Here is an 11,601-nt window from a genome sequence, read left to right on the forward strand (position 1 = left end):
CTGGCGGAGTCCTGTGGGAAGTTCATTCCAGAGGGTGGGAGCCCCCACAGAGAAGGCCCTTCCCCTGGGTGTCGCCAGTCGGCACTGCCTGACAGATGGCACCCTAAGGAGTCCCTCCCTGTGGGAGCGTACGGGTCAGTGGGAGGCAATCGGTGGCAGTAGACGGTCCCATAAGTAACCCAGCCCTATGCCATGGAGCGCTTTAAAGATAGTAACCAAAACCTTGAAGCACCCAAAAGACCACAGGTAGCCAGTGCAGCCTGCGCAGGAGTGGTGTCACATGGGAGCACGAGCGGCTCCCTCTATCACCCGCGCAGCTGCATTCTGAACTAACTGGAGCCTCTGGATGCTCTTCAAGGGGAGCCCCATGTAGAGATCATTGCAGCAATCCAAGCAAGAGGTCACAAGTGCATGAGTGACCATGCATAGGGCATCCCGGTCAAGGAAGGGGCGCAACTGGCGGATCAGGCGAACCTGATAAAAAGCTCTCCTGGAGTCCATCAGGCGCCTGGGACGGAACTAACGCATTGGTCCCGTCTCCCTGCAGTGTTGAGTGGCAGTCCGAAAGTCCAGACGAAGAAGAGAATGATCTGACCATGACAACGGCTCAGTAACTAAATCTCCCAAAACCAGATCACTTATCCACTGTCCAAAGATAAAAATCAAATCCAGTGTGCCTCCCCCAATGTGGGTAGGGCCATCAACTACTTGTGTCAGGTCCAAGGCCGTCATGGAGGCCATGAACTCCCGAGCCGACGTCGATGACATGCTGGTAGATGGCAGGTTAAAGTCCCCCATGACCATAAGTCTAGGGGTCTCAACCGCCACCCCAGCAAGCACCTCCAACAACTCGGGCAGGGCTGTTGTCACGCAGCAAGGAGCCAGGTACGTGACCAACAAACCCAACTGACCTCTATGGCCCCACTTCACAAAGAGGGATTCACAACTGGCAATCTGAGGAACAGTGGTCTCCCTCGGTTCTAGACTCTCTTTTATAACAACCACCACACCCCCCACCCCTATCTTGGGCCCTGAGTTGATGGAATGCTCGGAAACCCGGTGGGCACATTTCAACAAGGGGCACCCCCCCTTCCATGTCCAACCAGGTTTCTGTAATGCCCATAAGGTCCGTGGAGCCCCCCTGTATAAGATCACGAATTAGGGGGGCTTTGTTAACCATGGACCGTGCATTGCACAACATCACCCAAAGGCCCAAATTCTGAGGATCCTGACCATCCGGGGAACAGGAGAAGTCTGAGGGGTCGGGGCGCGTGATCGCTTTCAAACAGCGAGCACGTGCCCCCAAAAATCGATACAACCCCTCACTTCTGCCATATCTGCCCCTCCCACTTACCGTATCAATAGGACCACCCTCACAAATAGGAACACAATCATCCCCCATTACCTTCGAACCTAATAAAGAATTGCCACGAGCACACGTAGGAACTGGCCCCCCACCCGACGGGTTACCCCCGCTACCCGAACTTGCCCTCCCTCCCCTTAAAAATTCCCTATCTAAAAAACCCCACAAGTTCTTTTTAGCCGCATGCCACCTCTGTGGGTCCCAAAACCCGTCATTGAGGCCGGCCCACGATAATGTGGAGGGCCATTCCTGCGAGGCGGGGACACCTCGCAGGTGCAAGAGTTCACAAGAAGAGTAACGCATAATGCCTGAAGATAGAAGTCGGCAATAAAAAAGGCTCCATCTCTGGATTGGCAAGAATATTAAAATACGATGGTTATCCAGAATAAGGACGGGCATAGGATGGAAACAAAAAGGGACAGTCTAGATGGTAATCTGTCCAAAGCCCAGTCCAAACATCATGGAACAGGGGGTGGGGGTGCTTCAGTCGCGAACAGTGTCCTCCTCTGTCCCCAAGCGAGTCTCCCATCTACTCCCAAATAGTCCAAAAAGGACCAACAACGGCCATAAAGGTCCCAAAAGGCTGGGGAGAGGCATAGATGACACTGCAACAATTGAGGGATGACTCAAGGGATATAAACAAGAGACTGTCAAAATTAATATCCAGGTGACATATCTGGGTGATAAGTTTTGTATTTGATATCAGTAGTTATACTGTATTTTTTACTAATCTCAACTTTCTTCAGTGACAAAATTACATTAGGATTTCAACTAATATAAAACAAATGAATAAATCACTACTCACTGTTTACTAAGGCTTCTATATCTAATCTGTAAAAATCCAGATAACCACTAGATGGAAGATAAGAGATATATAAAACTATTTTTTCTGCCATCTTGTGGATATCTGAAATGTTGGGACTCAGATATGGTAGGTCTGTTTTTTTATACATTACAATTAATCTTGTAATTATAAAAAATGAGATTTGGAAAGGACAACTATCTTTTTTCCTTCATATTTAAAGAAAAGGATTGTGTTGCAAATACATCTGTAAAATATGGACTTACTTGTTTATATTATTTTCATGTGATTAGATTACAGATTAATAGAGGTGGAAGGGACCTTATAGGTCATCTAGTCCAACCCCCACTCAAGCAGGAGGACCTACACCATTTTTGCCAAATGGCAGCCTCTTCTTGAAAGTCTCAAGTGATGAAGCTCCCACAACTTCCACAGGCAAGCTGTTTCACTGGTTGATTGTTCTCACTGTCAGAAAATTTCTCCTTATTTCCAAGTTAAATCTCTCCCTGTTCAGTTTCCATCCATTATTCCTTGTCTGGCCTACAGGTGCTTTGGAAAATACTGTAGCTTGATCCCTTCCTGTCTGTGGCAGCCCCTGAAATATTGGAACACTGCTATCATATCTCCCCTGGTCCTTTTCTTCACTAGACTAGCCATGTACAGTTCCTGTACCATTCTACATATGTTTTAGTCTCCAGTCCCCTAATCAACTTTGTTGCTCTTCTCTACATTCTTTCTAGAGTCTCAACATCTTTTTTATAGTGTGGTGACCAGAACTGGATGTGGTACTCTAGGTGTGATCTTACTAAGGCTTTATAGAGTTTTATTAATACAGAACTTTGTATCTTCCTCAACAAAAGAGGAGGAGGAGGAGGTGGTGGAGGAGAAAATTAGTGCTATATGATTTTGTGAGAGAAATGTATTATTACATGTGTCACGGTAAATGAGAACTATAAATTCTTTTAAATAATTATGTATTTTGGCTTACTGTTCCAAAGGCTGGCGTGGAAGCCAATATTTAAAACCTATTTAAATCAGAAGTTTTATCTAACCTGCTTTGTGTGAAATTTTGGGCTCTTTCTGGTCTTTTTTTTGAAGGATATCCTGATGCTAACCCTGCATCAGTTAGCCTGTATACAATGTAATTTGTGTTTTTTGTATTTCTTACAGAAGAGGACACATCATGAGGAGAACTCAGCACATTGTGTAGCTTGGGAAAGTTGTGTTTTTATTAGTTACTAAAATGTTCAGTCTGGAAGATGTGAATAATCAGGATCCTTTTCAGTTAAGGTTCAGATCCAGGGATGGGATGAGATTGCATTGGTTGCTGTTGTTGATAATCTATCAGTTAGTTAAAAAGGACCTGGATATGCATAGTGGTCTTTTGCTGGTCTGTTTTAACCAGCTGATGGCTTTTGATACCATTATCAAAACTGTCTGCAATGACTGGAGAGTAGGGGCACAGTTGTGCAGTGGGTCTTCCCTTTTTTCAGCACTTCAATTAATATCAACAAAGGGTGAGACATTGGTCCTGAAGCCCCTAACTGATTGATGCTACAAGGTTCAGTCTTATATCCAACCCTGTAAAATATATGATATCATGAGTGCATTCACTGTACTCACTTTACATTGATACCCCATGCTATAGAGAAATTATATCTATCTCTTACTCCAAGGAACTTGAAGACTGGTTGTAGATGGGAGAGAAAAAAATGGAATTAAATCAGGTACATTGGAATTGTGGTTTGTTCATCCAGATTTTCTGTTGACACCAATGTTTTCTTTGGACAGATTTCAATTATCCGTGAGGGAGCACCTTTGCAATTTGGGATCCTTCTGCGTAAATGGATCATACTCAAGCATCAGGTGGAAACTATAGTTAGAGGAACCTTTCGCCAGTTTCCTTCCTATACCCATTCTAACCATTACCGTCTGATTAGACTAGTGCAATGCATTCCACATCTCCACATAAAGCTCCCTTTAAATACTATTTAAAAACTTCTGCTGGGCTAGAAGACAGCAGCCCATGTGACATCCAATGTGAAATAAATTACTTTGCTAGCAATGAAAGAGATTAAAGAAAAATAAGAAAGTCTAAATTAGAGGCTAAAATAGTATACAGAATGAAAGAACAAGAAAAGTATGCTAGTATGAGTTATAAATTATTTGAAAAAAATATACACAAGTTGTAAATATATTGATGAAATAAAACAACACAATTTTATTAGTTTTGGAGACAATTCTGTGATGTGAAGCTGGCCTGACTGAGTCCATCTTGGAGGCTTCAGTGTTGCCAGATGTATTAAAGTTATTGAATCAATAATTAAAGAAGAATGAGAAAAGCATCAATTTGGATTTTATTTTTTTCTCTTTGATTATGTAATGGCTTGGGTGTATGGTCATGATCACATACATAATTTTTCATTTTATTACCATATGTGAATTATGAAGATGGTTTAAATTATGCAATAATTTAGTTTGCTGAGGCTGACAAAGTTTGCAGTAAAATATTGTCCTTTTAGAAGACAATACTGAAGCTCATTTCTCATGCATGGAATGAGTCATCAAGCAGATGGGGAGGGGAAACCAAGTGTTATTCAGAGATTCATCATTGGATTAATTGAAACTCTGGTCATTCTTCTCAAGCCAATTTAAGGGTTTAAACAGTGGATCCAACTTTTGTGCCAGTTCCTCAACTCCAAACTCACACTGCTTTTCCATTTATTTACTTTCCAAGGACTAGCAGCTAGAAAGATAACAATGTACAGTATTTGATGAAATGAAGAAGGGTTTTTTTCCTTTTCTTGCTTCATTTTACTGCATTTCCTACATAAGAATACAGTGCCCAAAACCTGAGGAATCATAGAATGAAATTCTTCTGAAGATAGAAGGAAATAGGGAGGCTAAGCAGCCACTCTTCAGATCGCTAAAGCGTTATATACAAATACAGATCTCTAAAGCATTTCAACTAAAGAGAAGGCTAAGCAGCCACTTTCCTTCTTTAGCCTTCTCTCTGGTTGAAAAGAAAATATATAGAAATGATGGCTGATATTTTCTGTTTCCATGAAGCATGAAACTGTAAAGAATTAGTACAATTTAATCAATTGTGGCAACAGAAGCATTTAAACATCAACAATAAATTTGAATATCTATCTTGGACAGCAACGTATTTTAATATATTGATTAATTGCTGACTTAAAAGGTAAATTTAGTATTGGTTCAATTATAGTTTCTACTCATTACCTAGTAACAATGTAAAGTTTAGTTTATGTTTGAAATAATAGAGAGAAATAAAAATAGCAGAAACAGAAGTTTTGAATACCTATGTTAGGAATTCTATATCTAATATATCTATATCTAATCTTTACGTCTTGCTCCTAGATAACCATTTATCCGTAGTTCAACAGACCTGCAGTTTTTGCCACCTAGGTTTTCCTCGTGTTACACATCTTTTTGGATGTGATTCAAGGAATTAGTGATTACTTTATGGATAATCTGGTACCTGCCCATTTCGTTAAGTCTGACAGTATGGATAAGTTCCAAGTCCTTTCTCTTAAATGTTGCCACTGCGTAGGACCAATACAACATGCTTTCTTGATAGGTGCCTCCTTCCTTTGGAAGATCCCACCCACCCCTAGAGATCCAGTAGTAGGTTACTAGCCTCCTGTTCTTCTGAAACTGGAAATACTTGGTCATCCCTTAAGCTTTGAAATAGTAGGACAGTAGACCTAGGCAAGCTCTAAAGTTATTTGGAGGTGTAGGGTGTACACTGGTTTTCAGCAAACATATTGTAAAACAGAGTCACATGACCATGGGACACTGCAAACGGTCATAAATGTGGTCTAGTTGTGAAGTACCTAAAATACAGTCTTGTGAATGGAGGGTGGGGGGGGCTGCCATAGAACTTTTGAACCGAATCATAAGTACCTTTGGGGGGATATGCTAAACAGTTAGTTGTAAATTGAAGACTACCTGTAATAACTACAAGATAAATGGCAGCTAATTCTTAGTAAAGGTAACCTCTAGGGGTCAGTGATCATCTTTGTTTCTTAGCTGAGGGCTAAGCTTCTTCTCTGAAGATACTTCCTTGGTCATGTGGCCAGCATGATTATTCACTGAGGTATGTGGAATGATGTTACTTTCCCACCAAAGAGTACATATTTATCTTCTCGCATTTTCCTGCTTTTAAACTGCTAGGTAGGCAGGAACTGGGGCAAATAACAGGAGTTCCCCCCATTGCATGGGGCTCAAGTCTCAAACCTGGGCTATCATCTTTTCAGCCAAGATGCTCAACATCTTAATCACTGGATCATCACGTCCCTAATTCTTAGTGATCAAACATAAATTATTTTCCAATTTTTTGGAATTTTGTAAAAAATTTATTTTCTGAAAATATAGAAATATCCAATTAGATACGGTGAAATTTTTTTTTAAAAAAAAATGGAATATATCTTCTAGAAATCACTTTTGTCAAATCAACAGTTTCAGCTGAGTGAAATGTTTTAAATCCTATTTTTGGGGACAGCTTTTAGGAACCCTTGGTAAAAGGGGCAACATTATTTTCAAATTATGAAGCCTTAATGATAATAATTTTAAAAGCAGGTAGGAATCCCTTGAGTTGTCTAAGATATCATTCAATCCTTTGCTATAGGATAATGCCAAGATTTTGGTAGCTTTTTTTGAGACAAGAATTATACAAGGTATTAACTTTAATTGTTCACCCAGCCCATATGTGATTTATGATCATTTAATGAGCAAGCCCATATGGTATAGTGATTGAAATCCCTGTACTATAAGGAAGGAGATCCAAGTTCTAGCCCTCCCATAACTATCTGGTCTACCTTGTAGTAGTATTCCCTCTCAACCATAATCTGCAAAAGAAACAGTTGTGAAACCAAAGCATTGTTTAATCATGCAGTAATAGCTTTGTTCAGCACAGTACATGAATAAGCAGACCCTGAAACCATGCAGGATTTCATGTGGAGATATGTGTGTGTGTGTGTGTGTGTGTGTGTGTGTGTGTGTGTATATATATAAAAAGCACAACAAAGAATGTCCTTTCTGCGCCAACTCAGAAAGCTCAAATTGCCCAAGGAGCTGCTGATATAGTTCTACAGAGGAATTCTTGAGTCTTTCATCTGCACCTCTATAACTGTCTGGTTTGGCTCTGCAACAAAACAAGACAGACACAGACTTCAACAGATAATTAGAACTGCAGAAAAAACAATTGCTACCAACCTGCCTTCCATTGAGGACCTGTATACTGCACGAATCAAAAAGAGGGCTGTGAAAATATCTACAGACCTCTCATATCCTGGACATAAATTGTTTCAACTTCTACCCTCAAAACGACACTAAAGGGCACTGCACACCAGAACAACTTGACACAAGGACAGTTTTTTCCCAAATGCCATCACTCTGCTAAACAACTAATTTCCACAACACTGTCAAATTATTTACTAAGACTGTATTACTACTATTTTTCTCATCCTTCCTAGTACCTATTTCTTCCCACTTATGATTATAACTATGTTGCTTGTATCTTTACAATTTATATTGTTTTGTTTCCTAGTACAATTTGATTGCTTATTAATAACCTATGACTACCACTAAGTGTTGTATCTTATAATAATAATAATAATAATAATAATAATAATAATAATAATAATAATAATAATAATAATAATAATAATAATAATAATAATAATTTAATTTTTATACCGCCCTTCTCCCGAAGGACTCAGGGCGGTGAACAGGCAAATAAAATAGTACAATATATTACAATAAAACACATTTTAAAAAACTTATTCAAAATAGCCTAAATTTAAAATACCATACAAAATATAAAAAATAAAGCCCAATAAAATCCATATTTAAAAACCCTATTTAAGCCAGTCCTGCTCGAAAGAATAGATATGTCTTCAGCTCGCGGCGAAAGGTCCGGAGGTCAGGAAGTTGTCGAAGTCCTGGGGGAAGCTCGTTCCAGAGGGTAGGTGCGCTCACAGAGAAGGCTCTCCCCCTGGGGGTTCTTGATGAATGTATTTTACTTTTCTTTATGTACACTGAGAGCACATAACCCAAAGACAAATTCCTTGTGTATCCAATAACACTTGGCCAATAAAGAATTCTATTCTATATAAAGAAATTATGTTGTGAAATTCTATAAAAATATTGGTGATGTATTCAGGTTTATCAACAGCTTCAGGAGTTGTAGTAAACCTCTATAGAAATTTATACAAGTCTCATCTAATGAAAAAATTATAATCCTGCCATATTAACAGAGCGATAATTATTTCTGAGAAGCAATTCATTTTTAAAGGCTAATAGATAACAATCAACTACAACATATTGAATTAAAAATTCTCTGAAGAACAGAATATCTGTTAATGGGAAATTATTCACATGCTGTGTAGTTATAATAAATGTATGAAATCACATTTTTCTTTTAGTTCATAAAGCATGTAAGGGAAATGTCTGATCACTAGAGGCCACTGTCACACTTATTGGTTAACTACTTGGCTTTCCTGAAGGTACTTGGGCAAGGAATTAAGGGCCATGAGGACTAAAGAGAAATTCATCCATCCTAAAGTATCACGTTTTTTAACTCTTGAGTTCTCAAAATCCTAATCCCAGTTTGATCAACTTAATTTTGTAAGAATCTTCAATTTACTCACAAAATCTTTATATGCTTCATGTTTTTTAAAACTTCAGTTGATAATTTTATTCTCCACTATCCTGCAAAATTAGCTGCATTCTTTTAACAATTGGATATTTTGGCTTCTTTATCTAAAGCTTGATTTTTCTAATTCTGCCAAGTTTTTGTATGAGTTCTGGCTATTTTACTTGGATGAAATATTAATTCTTTTTTTTTTTTTACATTTCTATCCTATTTAAAAAGAAGTTGGAGAATTAACAACCATAAATTGCACTGAATATTGGATTATTAAAGAGAAGCTCCCTGAAGATGGGCTCCAGCACAAGTCTGAGAGCTCAGAAGACTAAACCTCTGGTCCAGGTGACTGACCCAATTGGATCCTACAATCTTCTGGGATCTTGCAATTATCCTGGGACACTCATATTTGCCTTATTTGTAAATATCTCAGTTCCAGAGTCAGAAATATGAATTAGAAGAGAGAAATTTGATGCATCTTTCCTAGAGGCATTACTATTGTGTTATTAATTTTAAGAATAAACTTGTTTGTAGCTCTGTCTGTCTCTCTTTCTCTCTGTATGCGTGTTCATCTGCATGTATGTTTGTATGCAGACCATAAAAACACGAAGTATTCCCATTATCTGTTTTAATATCTCCCTAACTTAAACATTATCTTGAAGACTTCTTTCCTCCAAAGTTGTTTTGGTAATAGAATCATAGACTCCCCCAATATCACATAGCTGTTTTAAATAGCTCAGAGATAAATTGGATGATTGCATTACCAAATTATTTTGAACTTTTCATAAACAACCCCCATGACACTAATGGTGATGGAATGTCCATGCATGCATTTTTCTAATTACCAGTACATAAAGCAGTAATTTTATTTGGGAAAAAGTAATAAGGAAAATTGTGAAAATACCAATATTTTATTCCATTCACAATGTTCTTCCTTCAGAATCCAATACAAATCCTTGTGGTTTTACATATTTTCAGTTTTTACTAGCTGCCCCAATGCCTTCAGTCTGTTGACCTATTTATAAGATAATGCGTGACTGCAGTTTTATATTTTGTGATTTTTTTATGTTTTCCAGAAGATTTTAATCAGGAAGGATGAAAATTTTAACTGAGTTAATGCATGGAAGGTGTAATAATACTAATATACACAAAATGACAATATACACAGCAAACGAGAGAACTATGCTGGATTTTGTATCACAGATCACTAGTCGAACACTTCCCAAGCGTTTAGGACTGTGTGATGTATTGGCGAATTATGCGAGCAGATCCTAGTAAGGTGGCCTTCTGCAGCTGACCAATATAGTATTAGTATTAGTATTAGTATTAGTATTAGTATTAGTATTAGTATTAGTATTAGTATTAGTATTAGTATTAGTATTAGTATTAGTATTAGTATTCTATCTTTGGACAACGCTGGCTCCCTCGTCCAAGAAACGGGGATGTGCACCGTGCTCTAAAGTCAGACACAACTGGACAGGAAAACTTTTATCTTTTATTAGGATTGAAATGTCAATAGATATTTGGTTAAAGTCAAAGAATATTTCTTTTCATACTATCTGTATTGTACAAGTAACTGTTTTGTGAACAGCATTCATAAAACAGGAATTCAACTGTAATTTCTTCATTACATTTCTCCTTATCCCTTCTTCTTACTATCTGTCTTTCATAACAACAGATGCATGTATACTACCCTCTCAAAAATAATTCTTCATGCATTTGATTAAGAAGCTACAGTGAACATTCATGACACAGTAAATCTTTAGGGTACTATAAGATTTTCCATTATTTTTGCTGTTTCAGAGAAATCGTTATATTTTAATACCCGTCAATTGGGTCGCATAAAGAGGTTTCTCTATATAATTTAATGTTAAATTAAAATCTAACACTTTGTACAAGTAAAAGTAAGAGCTGTTATTTTTACATTTCCCTCATAGTAGTGAATTTTGTCTTTTAATAAATATATTTATTAATTTGTGAACAATTATATTGTATATTGATGGCAAACCATGTCGGTACGAGTGCCCAAACCAGAACACATATGCATGTGCGTGCATATGTGTGTGTGTGCATGTGCCGGAGCACCAGAAGCCCGAAGACCAGCTGGCCGGCGCACACATGCCTGTTTTTTGGGGGGCCATTTTCAGGCTCTTTTAGAGCCAAAAATGGCCTGAAAGACAGCCCAGAAAACAGCCTGAAAAATGGCCTGGTTTTTTGGCCGTTTTCAGACCATTTTCTGGTGCTCCAGCACCCGCAAAGACCAGCTGGCCAATACGCCAGAAACCAGAAGAGCAGCTGGCAATAGTGCATGTGCTCACAGAGAGGGCTCTGCGTGCCACCTCTGGTATGCATGCCATAGGTTTTCCATCATGGGTATATACTATGTGAGTAGCATGGTGGCCTAATGGTGAAGATGTTCACCTCATAAATTTGAGAATTCAGACTTGGGTAGTGGCAGTTATTTCTCTTCTATGGAACAAAGAAAAAATTATCTGCTGCGAACTCCATGGCATCAAGAAGGGCATCCAGCCAAATCTACCCCAAATTAAGGGATTACAGAGTCATAAAAAGGGAGAGTTTTTTAATGTTGCATAGTCTATATAAAAGCACTGTGGTGGCCTAGAAGTGGCACTCTTGCCTCACAATCAAGAAGCTGTGAGTTCGATCCTAGTGTCAGATATTTTTCTCTCTGGGCGCAAAGAGAAAATATCTGCTGTGACCTCCACATAATGTTGGGAAGGGCATCCAGCCAGTAAACACTCAGCT

Source organism: Ahaetulla prasina, chromosome 7 (genome assembly GCF_028640845.1).
Source record: "Ahaetulla prasina isolate Xishuangbanna chromosome 7, ASM2864084v1, whole genome shotgun sequence".
NCBI classification, from domain to species: domain Eukaryota; kingdom Metazoa; phylum Chordata; class Lepidosauria; order Squamata; family Colubridae; genus Ahaetulla; species Ahaetulla prasina.